Genomic DNA, 15,562 nt, shown 5'->3' with positions numbered 1-15,562 from the left:
TGTTTTTGACATTGGCAGACCGTTATCATGACAAGGACATGTTGTAATTGTGATTCTGTTTTTCCTCTTCGTAGGGATCCATCACTGGTGTTTTTAAATATGCCTTCATGATTGTGCGTTTGGCACTGGAAGTGTTTTCTTCAATAGAGAAGTGCCCGACCAAAGAACGTTTTCAAATCGTCCCATGAACTTGAAGTTGGCAATAACAGCATCCATCCCCAGGTATTGTAGTAAGTAACTTTTTTGCAAACGCATCACTGTCTTTACATGTTGCAGAGATTATTCATGTTTATTTCCCTTATTTTGCACGCACTGCAAAGCTGAATTTATTCCGGATGCTGTAGCATAACAACAGTATACATAGCGAGAACAGAATGCATCTGATTAGCTTCCGTTACGTCTACTGAGCATCCCCACGAATGGGGCGGATTGGGATTACTATGGTCCAAGCAGTGTGTCTGGACCCCTGGCTTGGGTGGTCGTGGTCATAGTGACCAAATTCAGGAGATATGTGCAAGGCATGCCAGGAAGCAGACATTAATGGTGTCAGTAAGAGTAAGTGGCCTTGGCTCCAGCCAGCCTGAACTCCAGTATGGCGCAAGCGACTTGTAGATAAGGTCATTAAACTGGTTTCACTGATGTCAACACTGGCAGCATCAGGAGCTCAGGAACCGAAGTGGTGACCGCTAAGCTGGCATTGAGTTCAGTGTGCGTTTAGACCTGGTTTATCTTTTAAGTGGTTCTGCATCAATGTGCATATTTCTACTGTGCTCACCAACGGGTTTGTGTGTTCTTTCCTAACTCCTCCGGTACACGTATAGCTTCATTTAGAGGACTGGGGAAAATGTGCAGCAACACTCACTGTTTCCTTTATGCCTATTGGAGTGTTATTGCATTATTAAACGGCAGTAACGCAACAGCACATCACAAATTCAGTGAAGATTATTGGCAGAATTGGCTTAGCGCGTGGAGGAAGAAATGACTTATCGCAGTACCTACTTGTTGACTGTGTGTTGTCCCGCCGCTTCGCATTTTTGACTTTATACAAACATATTGGAAATGTGTTTAGCTTGCAAGCATTTAAGCAGGATATCGCCAGTGACGGTGCCCAGGTGTGTCAGAGGTGCATGGGGAGGCACTGGGTTAAACATGTTTGCATCCAGAGGACCTGGTGGGGCTGGCTATGGCATTGTTGAATTAACGTGAGTCAGATTGCACTTCGAAGGTTTAAAGCAGAAGAGGTGGACATTTCATGATAAAATCTAAGGACAAAAACAAAGTTGTTCTGTTTTACAGTGAGGGAACAACCTGAAAGTAAAATGACTATTGCATGTAACATATTAGTAGATGTGTTTAGCAGACTTTTGTTTTCATATTCTTTTCCATTTCCACACTTTCGTGATGTGTGTTTTTTTTTTTTGTGCACTTCTTGCCTTTTATCTTTATTCCAGGCTTATGTTTTTTCCTGGTCAAGAGTGTTGGCCTCATTATTGGCGAGAGAAAGCAGCGCAAATGTATAAGTGAAAGCCAAAACTGCTAAAAGTTGTATTCAGGGTGAAGGAGCACTTGAAGCAGTTTGATAGATCTCACCATAATACAAACATGTATTTTGTTCCTCTGTGTCTGTATTTCAAAGAATTGAAATCTTCTTTTGTCTAGCGCCTTTTAAAGCTACGATTTTAAAATGTTTTTGCACAGCTACGCTTTAAGTAGATGCATGAATGCATATTTTAAAAAAAATGACTGACTTTTTTGTTTTACCTTTGCAAATAGAGTTTGCCAATAAGTAAATTTCTCCAATATTCTGGAATTTCTACTTTAATATATCTGTCTACATTTACAGGACAAGTTGTGCCTTTTTCTGGATGAGTCCACTTACAAAAGTTTGAGTGTTGAAATATATTTCCAGTTGATACAGTGGCTTTTAACTTGTTCTGGTTAACAGGTGTGGGTGTATTAGATAACCACTGTACATTTGTCCATTTGGCAAATTACCAAACCTTTTTGGGATAGTGTCGTACTAATAATGATCATAAAGACATTAATTGATGGCCTCTTTAAAAAAAATTAAAAAAAAAAAAAAATGTTTTAAAAAAAATCTATGAGTTTTTCGCTGGTCCACTTTGTTTAACGTATTCCCTTTTTAATATATTGTTATCCAAATTGCTGAAATATGATGGCACCACTAAAGAAATTCACTCAAAATAATCATGAAGGAACCAACAAAGAAATTAAAAATTGCAAATTAGTTAGGAAGAATAAACATATTGATGTTTTTAACTACATTCAGACTATTCGCAGACTGAACAGGAAAGAAAAGGTGTCCAAGAACATCATCGAATTCCTAATCTTGGGGAGAAAGTTGATTAATGTAGATCAGAAGGAACAAAAGTGACAAACTGATCCTATGTGGACAGTGTACTGTGACAGTCTTCCTGTCCACCAACCTTATCTGCTAACCTGTGTTGGTGTTGAAGGCTGACTAGAGATACCAGCAGTGCTTCTGCAATTAATGCATATTGCTAACAAGCTGAAAAGGCAACAAGAGCATTGTGGCCAGAAACTCTGACCGTTTTCACAAATAGAAGAATAGCATCAAAGGTGTGGTCTGCGAATATGATGGAAAATGGCCCTTTCTGAAGGGTCACCCCACACCTTCTGCCTTCCTCCTCATTTTTTTGACCTCATTTTGTTGGCTTTAGGACTCTGGGCACTTTACCACTGCTAACAAGTGCTAAAGTGTACATGCTCTCGCCCTAAAACATAGTAACATTGGCTCATACCCAGTTGTCATATTTGATTTACTTGTAAGTCCCTAGTAAAGTGCACTACATGTAAATTAAATGCTTCTATTGGGTCTGCAGCACTGATTGTGCCACCTACTTAAGTAGCCCTTAACCATGTCTTGAGCCTGCAATTGTTGGGCCTGTGTATGTAGTTTACTGCCATATCAACTTGGCATTTAAAAATAATTGCTAAGCCTTAATCTCCTCCCCCTTTACTGCATATAAGTCACGCTAAGGTAGGCCCTAGGTAGCCCACAGGACAGGGTGCTAAGTAAGTTAAAGGCAGGCCGTGTACTTGTAAGTTTGACATGTCCTGGTAGTGAAAAACTCCCAGTCATTTTTCACTATTGTGCAGCCTGCTCCTCTCATGGGCAAGCATTGGAAATTTCTTTATATACTTTTAAGTGCTAATTTCTGATCTGAAAGGAATGGCATTGAATGTTTGTATGGTTGGGATGGTAGTGATAAATCCTGCTTACTGGTGAAGTTGGATTTAACATTACTATTTTAGAAATGCCACTTTTATAAAATGGGCATTTCTCTGCACTTACTGCTCACTGTCACTTACAGCCTGTCTGCAATCTATGACTAGTCTGTGCTGGTTGACAGCTCCCCTTGTGCATTCCACTCAGACAGCCATGAACACAGTGCACTCAACTGCATCTGCATTCATCTGCACACTGATGGGTCTTCCTTAGACAGGAAAGGTAGAGGGGCCCTTGCTTACACTTCAATCGGTGGTGGCTTGACGCCACACAAAGGACTGATGCCCCCAAAGATCTCCTTGCAGACATGACTGGGTTAAAAGGGGAACTGGTGCATTTCACAACCACTATTTGAAGTCTCCTCCACTTCAAAGACACATTTTGGTGTATATATAGTGGGTCTGTGACCCTCCTAAAATGAGACAATTCTGGAATTGCACCTGTACTCTGTCAGAAAGACTACAGTGCTGCCCAAAGGCTCATCTGGACTGCTTTTCTGGAAGGACTGCCCTCCTGCTTGTTGCCCTGCTGCTCCCTGACTCTACTGGAAGGACTTTGCCTTCCCGCCACAAGTGATCTTCAAGGGCTTTGTGGAAAATGGATTTCTTAACTTGGCGTGAGGGCTCCATTTTGTCTAACATTTCAATTCCATTCATTCTGTGCTACGAGCAAAATTGTATGCCTTCATCACCCTGTTTAATTTGCAAATGTGCTGGTTTCTTAGAGTTGCTTTCAAAACTTTGCAGATGAGTTAAACCGCCCTACGTTCTAGAAATGTTATCTCTGTGTTTGAACATCCTGTTCTTGTGGTTCAAAGGTGTTATAGGAATTCTTTGCTTGAACGTGTTTGGAAATTATGACGCATGTATAGTGTGGTAAATTGTTTTTTTTTTGCAATAAGACATCAAAGGCTGAGGGAAAGGTCAGTTGCTTTAACCAGACTGTCATTTTTAACACTGTTTGGAGGTGACCCACTGCAGTGAATAAAATGCTATCTTGAAGCATAATCTGAATCCTTGCATTCTATCTTGTAGAAAATCAGCCTCTTACAAGGAGACTTATACATTTATTTCACAGCTTGCCTCCTGTTAAAAAGAGAGAAAATCCACCACCCTGGAAAAATAAACTAAACGCCTGCAGAATCGATGCAGCGCATGTTCTGCAGCTGAAAAACAGACGCAACACCTGCAGAATCAATGCAGTGCCTGTTTCGTCATCACTGCGTGCTTGGATTTTCCACATATTGTCCGTGGGTGTCAATTTGGCATCAAACCCTGCACCGCAGTGAGGAACTCTGTCCAGAAATCAACACATCATTCTTCTAGCCAGGAAAGAATTGATATATCACCTCTGCTGCGCCAGAAAAATCGATGCATCACCTTAATTTCTGACCCCTCACCTCCTCTGAGGCCAACAGCATAGTTATTTTTGATGCATCCCAGGTACCTTGTGCTAAAGGAATGCATCCATTGATTCCTATGGAGTAAGACTAACTTAAACCTCTAAAAAGTCATATTTTGACTTGTGCATATTGGATATTGGTCTTGTTTGTTTTGTTCAGATAACTTATCTCTTTTTCCAAATTGGTGTGAAGTCCTTTTTTGATGTTTTCACTGTGTTACTGCATGAGTTATTGCACAAATGCTTTATACATTACCTTCTAAGTTAAGCCTGCCTAAGCCTCTCTGAACCGTGCCAATCTGCCAGAGGGTGAGCACAGGATAATTTAGCTTGTATTGTGACCTACCCTGACTAGGATTGTGGTCCCTACTTGGACTGAGTGCATACCTCTTCCAACTAGAGACCCAATTTCTAACATTGGTCATCAGCGGTGAGAATAGGACTTGTTTGGGCAGTGCCATACAATAGCTATGTGTACACTACCTACCCACATTTAAAGACCATTTAGATTATTTTTTTCCTTTTGCAATTTTCCCTGCTTTACATTTTCAATACATGCTATACATCATGTCTCTGGCTGGTTCTACCAGTGGAGCCATGGAGTTTGAGCTGGTTAAACTTGAGGAATACACAGTTAACCAGTTGACAAGCTTCTGCAGAGGGAACAGGTTACCAACCTGAGGAGCTACCAAGAAGGTGGAGTTTCAAATGGTACTGAAGGCCTTGGCAGAATCCCGTTCCCAGGAGAATGGTGTGTTGGGGTAGCATGTGAATGGCTCTTCCGAGGAACAACTTGCAGCAGTTGAGTGGGACACCCCTAGATTTGTGCTACTTGTGAGGGCAGGAAGTAGTGTCTTTAGTCATGGCCTGGCCCCACAGGAAAGGAGAGAGAAGAGAGAATTCCAAGTGCAGTTGGCAAAATTAAAATTGAGGCAGAGGAGTGGAAAGCTGAAAGAGCCTTTGCAGAAAAGAAACTACTTCTGGCTCATGAACTGAGTCTGAAAGAGCTGGACCTCAAGGCTAGGCAGTCTGAGTCCAGCAGTGATGGTGGCAGCCAACATACAGTACCTGATGACGACAAGGGGGTTTGTATTCCCAAAGATTTGGTGACCAGTTATGTGGTGGGAGATGACATTGATAAGTGGTTTTCTACTTAAGAAGTTGCACTGAAGTTACACCGGGTTCCTCTAGACCACTGGGGCCGGGTCGGTGGAAACACACTTCTTATATTAGAGTAAGTACACTCCTATGAAAGCCATTTTGATTGCTAAATTTTGGCTGACCCCTGAGAAGTATCGCCAGAGATTCAGTGTAGGAAAGTACCATCTTGCCTGGCATGTTACCCCCAATTTCACTGTATGTATGTTTGTTTTTGCCTATGTGTCACTGGGATCCTAGGCAGGACCCCAGTGCTCATAATGTATGCCCTGTATTTGTTCCCTGTTTGGTGCCCAACTGTATCACTAAGGCTCTGCTAACCAGAACCTCAGTGTTTATGCTTTCTCTGCTTTTAAAATTCACTGCAGGCTAGTGACTCATTTTACTAATTCTGATTGGCACACTGGAATGCCCTTATAATTCCCTTTTATATGGTACCTAGGTACCCAGGGTATTGGGGTTCCAGGAGATCCCTATGGGCTGCAGCATTTCTTTTGCCACCCATAGGGAGCTCAGACAATTCTTACACAGGACTGCCACTGCAGCCTGAGTGAAATAATGTCCACGTTATTTCACAGCCATTTTTCACTGCACATAAGTAACTTATAAGTCACCTATATGTCTAACCCTCACTTGGTGAAGGTTAGGTGCAAAGTTACTTAGTGTGTGGGCACCCTGGCACTAGCCAAGGTGTCCCCACATTGTTCAGGGCAAATTCCCCGGACTTTGTGAGTGCGGGGACACCATTACAAGCGTGCACTACATAGAAGTCACTACCTATATGTAGTGTCACAATGGTAACTCCAAACATGGCCACGTAACATGTCTAGGATCATGGAATTGTCCCCCCAATACCATTTTGGTATTGGGGGACAATTCCATGCATCCCCGGGTCTCTAGCACAAAACCCGGGTACTGCCAAACTTGCTTTCCGGGGTCTCCACTGCAGCTACTGCTGCTGCCAAATCCTCAGACAGGTTTCTGACCCCCTGGGGCCTGGGCAGCCTGGTCCAAGGAAGGCAGAACAAAGGATTTCCTCTGAGAGAGGGTGTTACACCCTCTCCCTTTGGAAATAGGTGTGAAGGGCTGTGGAGGAGTAGCCTCCCCCAGCCTCTGGAAATGCTTTGATGGGCACAGATGGTGCCCATCTCTGCATAAGCCAGTCTACACCGGTTCAGGGATCCCCCAGCCCTGCTCTGGCACGAAACTGGACAAAGGAAAGGGGAGTGACCACTCCCCTGACCAGCACCTCCCAGGGGAGGTGCCCAGAGCTCTCCAGTGTGTCCCAGACCTCTGCCATTTTGGATACAGAGGTGTTGGGGCACAATGGACAGCTCTGAGTGGCCAGTGCCAGCAGGTGACGTCAGAGACCCCCCTCTGATAGGTGCTTACCATTCTCAGTAGCCAATCCTCCTTTTTGGGCTATTTAGGGTCTCTCCTCTGGGCTATTCCTCAGATAACGAATGCAAGAGCTCACCAGAGTTCATCTGCACTTCCCTCTTCGACTTCTGCCAAGGATCGACCGCTGACTGCTCCAGGACACCTGCAAAACTGCAACAAAGTAGCAAGAAGTCTACCAGCAACATTGTAGTGCCTCATCCTGCCGGCTTTCTCGACTGTTTCCTGGTGGTACATGCTCTGAGGGCTGTCTGCCTTCACCTTACACTGGAAGCCAAGAAGAAATCTCCCGTGGGTCGACGGAATCTTCCCCCTGCCAATGCAGGCACCAAACTTCTGCATCACCGGTCCTCTGGGTCCGTCCTAATAAGGGATAACTGGACCTTGCACAAGGTGTAAGTACCACAAGGTACCCACTATAAGCCAGGCCAGCCTCCTACATTCAGGGACAGTCAGACGCTCACCAACCAATCTTGCGTAGATTTCATTGATTACTCTAGTAAGGCACTGAATGGCTGGGTGCAGGGAAACAAAGTAAATGATTATGTTGGGTTGTACAGTTTAATCATGAGAGAGCACATGCTTAGTATCTGTGTTACAGAGTTGACAGTAAGCTGACTGATCCCAGGAAACTTGCAGAGGAGGCGGACCTCTGGGCTAGCACCAGAGTGTCCAAAGAGGTACATGGGAGTGACCTCAAGAAGGATGGTTCAGGTCTCACCCCGCCCCCTCCAAGAGAGGGAGGGAGAGTTTACATATGACCCAGGCAAGTCCCTGAGTAAGGGGAGAGTAAACGGTTGCCATGTCCCTTATGAGAAACAGGGTATTGGTTCTGGTGGTGGTGGACGAGGACACCCCATTTCCAACCGACTGCTTCGAGTGCTCCAAGCTAGGACACAAGCAGGGGAACTCGGTCTGTCCAAAGAAACCACCCACTGGTGGGACCTCTACACAGGTGTCCAATGTAGACTTATGGGCATGTAGTCCCCAGGGGCAGGTCATAGCCCATGACATAATCTTCCTGGTTTCGGCGATAGACTCCGAGGGTAAGCTGTTGATCCCTGAAGGAGGGAGTCATCCCTTCCACCAGGTGAGAGTAAATGGGATCCCAGTCACTGCTCTGAGGGACACCAGGGCTAGTCATACCATGGTGCTGGAGAGACTAGTTCCCCTAGAGCAGTACACTGACCAGGTGTTCAGAGTGACTCCAGCCCATGGGGAGGATTTTTTATTCCACCCTATGGCCTTGGTATCCCTGGAGTGGGGTGGGGAGGTGAAACAGAGACCCATGGACTGCATTATGGGCAATGGAATGCCCTGGTGGCAGTAGAACTGGGAACGGTGACCCCTAAGGGCACCCTGACAGTTAAGTTGTCTGAAAGTACCCCTCCTCAGAGGAGGGTACCGGAGCCCGGATGTAAGGGCAGGGGGAGGGAGGCCTCACCCCTGACCCCTGTTCAGCCCAAGGGTACAGAGCCTAGGTTGGAGAACCAGTTGCAGGATACCACCTGCAAACTGGTGGGAGGTATAGTGGAGAAAGGGTGCAATTCGCTTGGGGTTACTACCCCCACTTTCAGAAACTTTAGAGGTCAGAGTCCTGCATGGCCTGGGCCCTGACTTTCAACACTGACAGCTGTCAGGGGCCTTTGCTCGTTGCTGTCCTTATGGAAAGAGTTTTCCCTGGGTTGGTTACAGAAGTCGGACCCAAGGAGTGGAATGAGCAACATCATGTTGTTGACCATGGTGGTACTGTCTGCCTACTGGAATGCATCGATGAGCAAATTATGGTTAGGTGCTTCACAAATGGTGTCCACAGATGAAGATAAGGGTTCCCCATGGGTCAGTTCAGTGACCTCAGAGAGGATAGACCGAGGGTTCCAACTGAGTTCAGAAAGCTTCTAATTGTGCCACCCACCTAAGTAGCCCCTTTAACCATGTATCAGCCCTGCCATTGCAGTTTACTGCCACTTTGACCTGGTGTCTAAAACGAATTGCTAAGTCTTCAACTCCCCTTTTATTACATAAATGTCACTCCTAAGGTAGGCCCTAGATAGCCCATAGGGCGGGGTGGTGTATATAAATAAGACTGGACACGTACTTGTTAGTTTTACATGTCTTAGTAGTGAAAACTGCTAACGTAGTTTTTCACTATTGTGAAGCCTGCTCCTCTCATAGGCCAGCATTGGAAATTCCCTTGTATACTTTTAAGTGGTAATTCCTGATCTGAAAGGAGTGGCATTGTCATGCTTTGTATGGCTGGAATGGTAGGGAGAAATCTTGCGTGATGGTAAAGTTGTATTCAACATTATTATTTTGGAAATGACACTTTTAGAAAGTAGGCATTTCTCTGCACATTTTTGCTGTCTTTGCCTTATGGTCAGTCTCCAATCCACGTCTGGTCTGTGCTGGTTGACAGCTCCCCTTGTGGATTGCACCCAGACAGTCAAAAACACAAGGCACTCAGCTGCATCTGCATTCATCTGAACACTGATGGGTCTTCCTGGGCAGGAAGGGTGGAGGGGCCTTCACTTACATTTCAAAGGGTAGTGGCTTTACCCCACACAAACGATTGTTAACCTCACACAGATCTCCTGGCAGACAGAACAGGGTTGAAAATGGAACTGGTGCACTTCAAGACCACTCTTTGAAGTCTCCTACGCTTCAAAGGTACATTGGGGTATATATACTGTGTCTGTAACCCTTTAAAATCAGACACTTCTGGAACTACACCTGGACTCTGTCAGAAGGACTGCAGTGCTGCCCAAAGGTCTCATCTGGACTGCTTTTCTTGAAGGAATGCTGTCCTGCTTGTTACCCTGCTCTCTGACTTTGCTGGAAAGACTTTGCCTTCCCGCCACAAGTGATCTCCAAGGGCTTGTCAGATTACCTCCTGTTACAAAGTCTCAGGACCATCAAGGACTTCATCTAAGAAAGAAATCCACCACAGCAGAAAAATTTGCCCAACGCCTGCAGAATCAACGCAGCGACTGTCGCGCGGCTGAAAAACAACGCAGCGCCTGCAGAATCAACTCTGCGCCTGTTTAATCATCACAGCACGTTTGGATTTTCCACGCATAGTCCCTGTGTGTCAAGTTGGCATCAGACCCCGCACCACACTGAGGAGCCATGTCTGGAAATCGACGCATCACCCTTCCTGGGAGGAAAAAATTGATGCATCACCTCCGCTGCACCAGAAAAATCGACACCTTGCTTTGCTTTCTGATGCCTCACCTCCTCTGCGCCCGCAGCTTCATTATTTCACATCCCAGGTGCTTTGTGCTAAAGAGATACATTCACTGATTCCTATGGATTAAGACTTATTTAAACCTCTAAAAAGTGATATCTTGACTTGTGCATATTGGATTTTGGTTGTTTTGGTCTTGTTTTATTCAGATAAATATTATCTATTTTTCTAATCTGGTGTGGAGTACTTTTTGTGATGTTTCACTGTGTTACTGTATGGCTTATTGCCCAAATACTTCTAAGTCATTGCCTTCTAAGTAAAGCCTGCCTGCTCTGTGCCAAGTTACCGAAGGGTGAGCACAGGATAATTTAGGTAGTGCTGTGACCTACCCTGATTAGGATTGTGCTCCCTACTTGGATAGGATGCATACCTCAGCTAACGAGACCCAATTTCTAACAAAGTACATCAAGACTATTGTCTAAAGTATATTAGTAAGATCAGTAGCTTCTACTTACGTAGCAGACTGGGTTGGGCCTAGACTCAAATATGGCAAACGAAATAGAGCCACCAGCATGCACATTCATGAGGTTAAAGTTACATTGATTGAATATGAGAGCTACCTAGAACTGAAGAAATGGTTTACAGATTAAGGAATGTGGTTCTCAAAATTTAAAACTATTTCCTATAGGAAGGTTTTTTAATGTGTAATGAACAATATTTATAAAATGGCAGAAAAACAGTTTAACAATGTTGCGCTCTCAAAACATTAAAGACAAAGAAGCATACTCCTATTTGACTCGGGCAACCACAAGAAAATAGAATTTCCAACGTAATGTCCCACGTGTATCTCAAACAAGTTTACTGAAGTTGTATCCTCTACTAACAAAAGTAAGAGCAGCTTATGGCGAGATTTTAGGGATACAAGTGGTAAACTGTTTGGAATGTGACGTTAGTGGCCCAGTTACTGTGGCGCATGCACATTGTGGGATACACAGTAACAGATGGCTGCATATGTTATCTCTAGTCCTTGGAGATTTTCTTTTAATATTCAGAAAAAACATCTGAGATATAGATTTGTGATCCTAATACATTCAGAATGGCTCTCAAGTGAGCAGTGGTCATGATAGAGCTTATCATGAACTGAGTAGGGAGGCTTCCATATAAAATATGGATAAAAAAGAGGCTGGGAAGTGAGGCTGGTGGATCTTGGAATCTTAGTTGGTGAATCTATGTGTGATAGGGTTGAGAGCTCAGAGAGAGAAAGAAGATCAAAGGCATGCATTCAAGGGGACAAATAATGGAATGCAAAGTGAAGGTGAAAATAAATTATAAACGTAGAGGAAGGTAAGAAATAAGACCCCTGGCCATTGTGGATATAGAAAAGGGATAGAAGAGGAACGTGGAAAACTAACAAAGATTACAGGAATCAGTGGAAGAACAATTGGGCTTCAAGAGAGAATGAGAAATTAGTAAGGGAACCATTGAAGCAGACTCTGAACTCTAGTGGTGGGATGGGTAGGGAAAAAGCAGGACCAGAAGAAACTAGCTTTTGCTTTAGAGAGAAGAAACCAGGCTTTTCTCAAAGACATGTGCTTCAGTGCATAATGTAAGCCTCAAAGGAAAGCTGTTCAATTATGCCATTCCAAATGCCAAAAGAATATAGGGAGGAGGTTGAAAAAGACAGACCTAGTTTGTTTTACAAAAATGATAGAAAGCAATGTTGGAGCACAATAAATATAACCATAGATCTCTGAAGCCTCTGTTAAGGCTATTGACATGATTTAAAAATATTTGTATCCTGATTTCCTGTTCAGAAGATGCTGCTTTCCGCAGTGACCCATAGATATGTGTCTGGTCCAGTGCATTTATAGAGAAACTTATATAGAAATATTAAGATACACCAGCTTTTTCTTGTCCTTTGGTATTTCAAAGCCAAAAGCTTAACATGGTTAATCAAGTTAACATCTACTGTGAATTGAGCGCATCTTCCTGGTAGGAGTAGTGGTTCTCAATAATACATTTAAATTTACCTTCAGTGCCTAGACGGGGACAGAGTAATTCTGTGATTCTCCTGCCTCTGTTCTCCACATGCCTGAGTGAGTCTCCAGCTGTGCATGGGCGACACTAGTAGGGAATGGTCCTCTTGTCTTCCTTGTGCTCAAGGAGAGGCTGCATGTGATATTTTTTTTTATAGTTTTCTGCACAATTCATATCCGGTCTTTTCACAATTCTTGGGTGGTCCTCTGGCTATCTACTGAGCTGTGCTGATGAGACCTGCACACAGGTGGTCTTCGAGGAGATCTTGGCATTTGGGAAATGACCTATCTTCAGCCTTCCTTGATTCAGAAAGAAGTCACACTCCAGCCTAACCTGTGTACTGGCAGCTGGCTATTGTAGCAGTGAGTAGATTCAGTGCCCTTGTGTCAGTGCCCTTGTGATTTGCTGCCATTGTGGAAATACCGGATTTCCAGGAGATATTCATTAAGGCGTATGGATATATTTTCTGGTGCAAACAGGTTGGCCCTAAGCCATGTACTGAAGCCCCTTCAACACACTATGGGAGTTGATGATCATAGTGAGTTGAAGATCTCAAAGTTTGAGTATTTGGAGCAGTGAAAACTGATTAGCATATTTGATGACATCATAAGAAGTGATGTCACATAAACTTTGGAATCTATTGATAACATGAGAAATTACTTCTGAAATAAAACTATGTAAAATAATTAACAAAGCAGAAAAACGTCACTAAAGTACAATCCGGGCCTCAAATGTCAATGGCTAGCCCCATCATTTGTCCAATCCAATTCCTCTCAGCTACTGAAGGGGTTGGTAGGAGGGCTCCATTGTGATGGAATTGGGTTGTAAAATATTTATAGCTTCCATTATCTACCGTGTGCACAGTCGATCTTGAAAGTTGCATTTATTCTTCAAATTCTGGACCCTCTTAGCAGGTGTGGTATTTAGCATGCAGTGAGAGCCCACCCCGATCTCCTAATGTTCGAGTCTCGCTTCTCCAGCCTTGACGTCTCAGTTGCAATGTACAGCATAGAGCGGGTTCGGATGGAGAGATGTACTGCTCTGTTCAAGGCTCGGTCCAGCCCACTGGGATGCCTAACTAACCTTTTCCTGATAACTTTTTTTGCATTTACAAGTAAACTAGTTTTGACCAATGTTCTGCAAATTCACAGTGGGTCAGCAGTAAGCAGTGACTGCCCAGTAACATAACAATGTTGGGAAGGTTCATTCGGTCGTCAATGTCTTAGGCAATGGGTGCGCCTTCTTTGAGAAGCACTTATAAGCAGTTTGTGCTCGAATTCAAGTATGAAGGCACACTTCTCCGTGATGTGATTGGTTTACTTTGCATGCAGCCTCAGAAGTATTTACTCGCTAAAGAAACAACCGAAACTGAAAGCGGTGCACACTGTACATTAATGAGGAATTTGTGATTTTTGGATCGGAGCCAAAAGATTCGTCACAGGACTGCGTCGTTATTTTCTTTGTGAATGCTGTTTATTTTTTTTCTGTTTCCTTTCTGCTGGCCACGCACCTCGCTGGCTGTGTATTGTTTGCATTGCCGCCAAACGCTGCTGTTATGCCTGTGGCGCGCACCAGGCAGTGTCTGCGGGTCTCGCGCCGGGTACCTCATAAATGCCGAGCTGCTGGAGGCGTGTGTAAATACTACTGGCCTTTGAGGTTTCTTTGTCAGAACTGCCAACACTTCTTGGTGATGTTGAATGTGTTTGCTGGGTGCACCCTTTCATCGTGCACCTGCATAATAGCTGCATGTACAATAGGATGAATAGGGTAGTTTGTCGCGTTTGTTAAAAGGTTTTTGAGGCCTAATACCATTTTATGAGGCAGTGTTGGGCTTCTAAAAGCCGTAAGCAGTGGTAATGCTTGGAACTCATAAATTCACTTTTTGAGGAGTTTATTCACAATCCTTTCATGCGTTCTCCTACTTTACCTTTGCACGGACATATGACCACTTTAAATTCGTGCCCTTTCCATGTGTTCACAGCCCTCCTCAGGGCTGTCTTTGGTTGGTTAGTGTTTGGTACGGTGTGTGCTAGGGTGGGCGCGACTAGTGCGCAGTTCCGATAAGGAACATGGCAACAGCATACTAATGGGAGGCTGGAAATGAACTGTCCCAGACCTCGGATATATTATTTGCTCTTGCCACAAAGACAGAATAAAGGTGTCAGATAATTGCCTTTACAGAACAGATGGTGAAATAATGGCCTATGGTGCCACTGCGTGAAGCCTTTTGAGCATTTTTCAGGCACCGGGTTTGTTTTGTACTTTGTACTGTGGTCAGATAGTTTTTAATCTAATACGGGTCGTTTTGACAATAGGAGAAGGGTGTTTACAGAATTATTTGTGACGGAAGTAGCTCACTAGATGGCAGTGTAAGCAATTATTTGTACAGCATTTCTTTTTAAACCGCTCGAATTAAAAAAACAATCCGCGCCATGAAGTACATACAAAAGAGTTGTTAGATATTCCTTCCTCATAATTTAAAAAGCACACGCGTTTGCTGCTCGCCCATAACTGTAAGAAAAATGGCAGTGTTTCCTTCGTTATTCAGTGCAATACTGCTGCATATTACTGATGAATAACGTGCGTTATTTTATACGGTATGTATGTGGGCCAGATTTGTTGTTTTCCCAGATGACCAGAAAACTAGTTAACTTGCAAATACAACACACTTGCGCGGACCGCAGTGACGTTACAGCTTTCCGGGAGAACGGTGCCTAATTTATGTGGCCTCCCCATCAAATGAGAGTATTGTAGAGAATTCAATTAAAAACTCCGACTTTTATCGATAGCTTCTTCATTTGTATGGGAAATGTATTGTGAAATTACTTCCTTATACACTTTCGCATTATAGTGCCTGAGAACGTGCCAGTAGGTGATGTTATGGGCACGTGCCTATAGGTGATGTTATGGGCACTGCCACACTATGTAAGCAAATGCAAAAACAATAAGCTGATTGATGCAATGCTGGTATTAATAGCAGCCACTGGCAATCGCCCAGGCCGCATCCCAATCCATTTTTTTTTTTGCCCACCATACGACCTCAGTTTGGACCCAGCTATATGCAAATCAGTCTTGACCCTGCTCCTCATGGGAACAGACCAGTCCGAACTGCC

General features: G+C 44.0%; 1 protein-coding gene across 3 annotated transcripts in view; it reads left to right on the top strand.

The window, feature by feature from the left end:
- The window catches only part of KANK1 (KN motif and ankyrin repeat domains 1), a 561,634-nt gene that overhangs the window by 204,311 nt on the left and 341,761 nt on the right, over positions 1-15,562 (top strand). For all 3 annotated transcript variants that reach the window (XM_069228585.1, XM_069228594.1, XM_069228570.1), the window contains exon 3: positions 75-222. The gene's annotated coding sequence lies outside the window, so the exon portion shown is untranslated. The remainder of the gene's footprint in view (positions 1-74; positions 223-15,562) is intronic.

This window comes from Pleurodeles waltl, chromosome 1_1, assembly GCF_031143425.1.
Source record: "Pleurodeles waltl isolate 20211129_DDA chromosome 1_1, aPleWal1.hap1.20221129, whole genome shotgun sequence".
Taxonomy (NCBI): domain Eukaryota; kingdom Metazoa; phylum Chordata; class Amphibia; order Caudata; family Salamandridae; genus Pleurodeles; species Pleurodeles waltl.
Note: the sequence above shows the minus strand (reverse complement) of the source record. Positions and strands in the feature narration are given on the sequence as shown.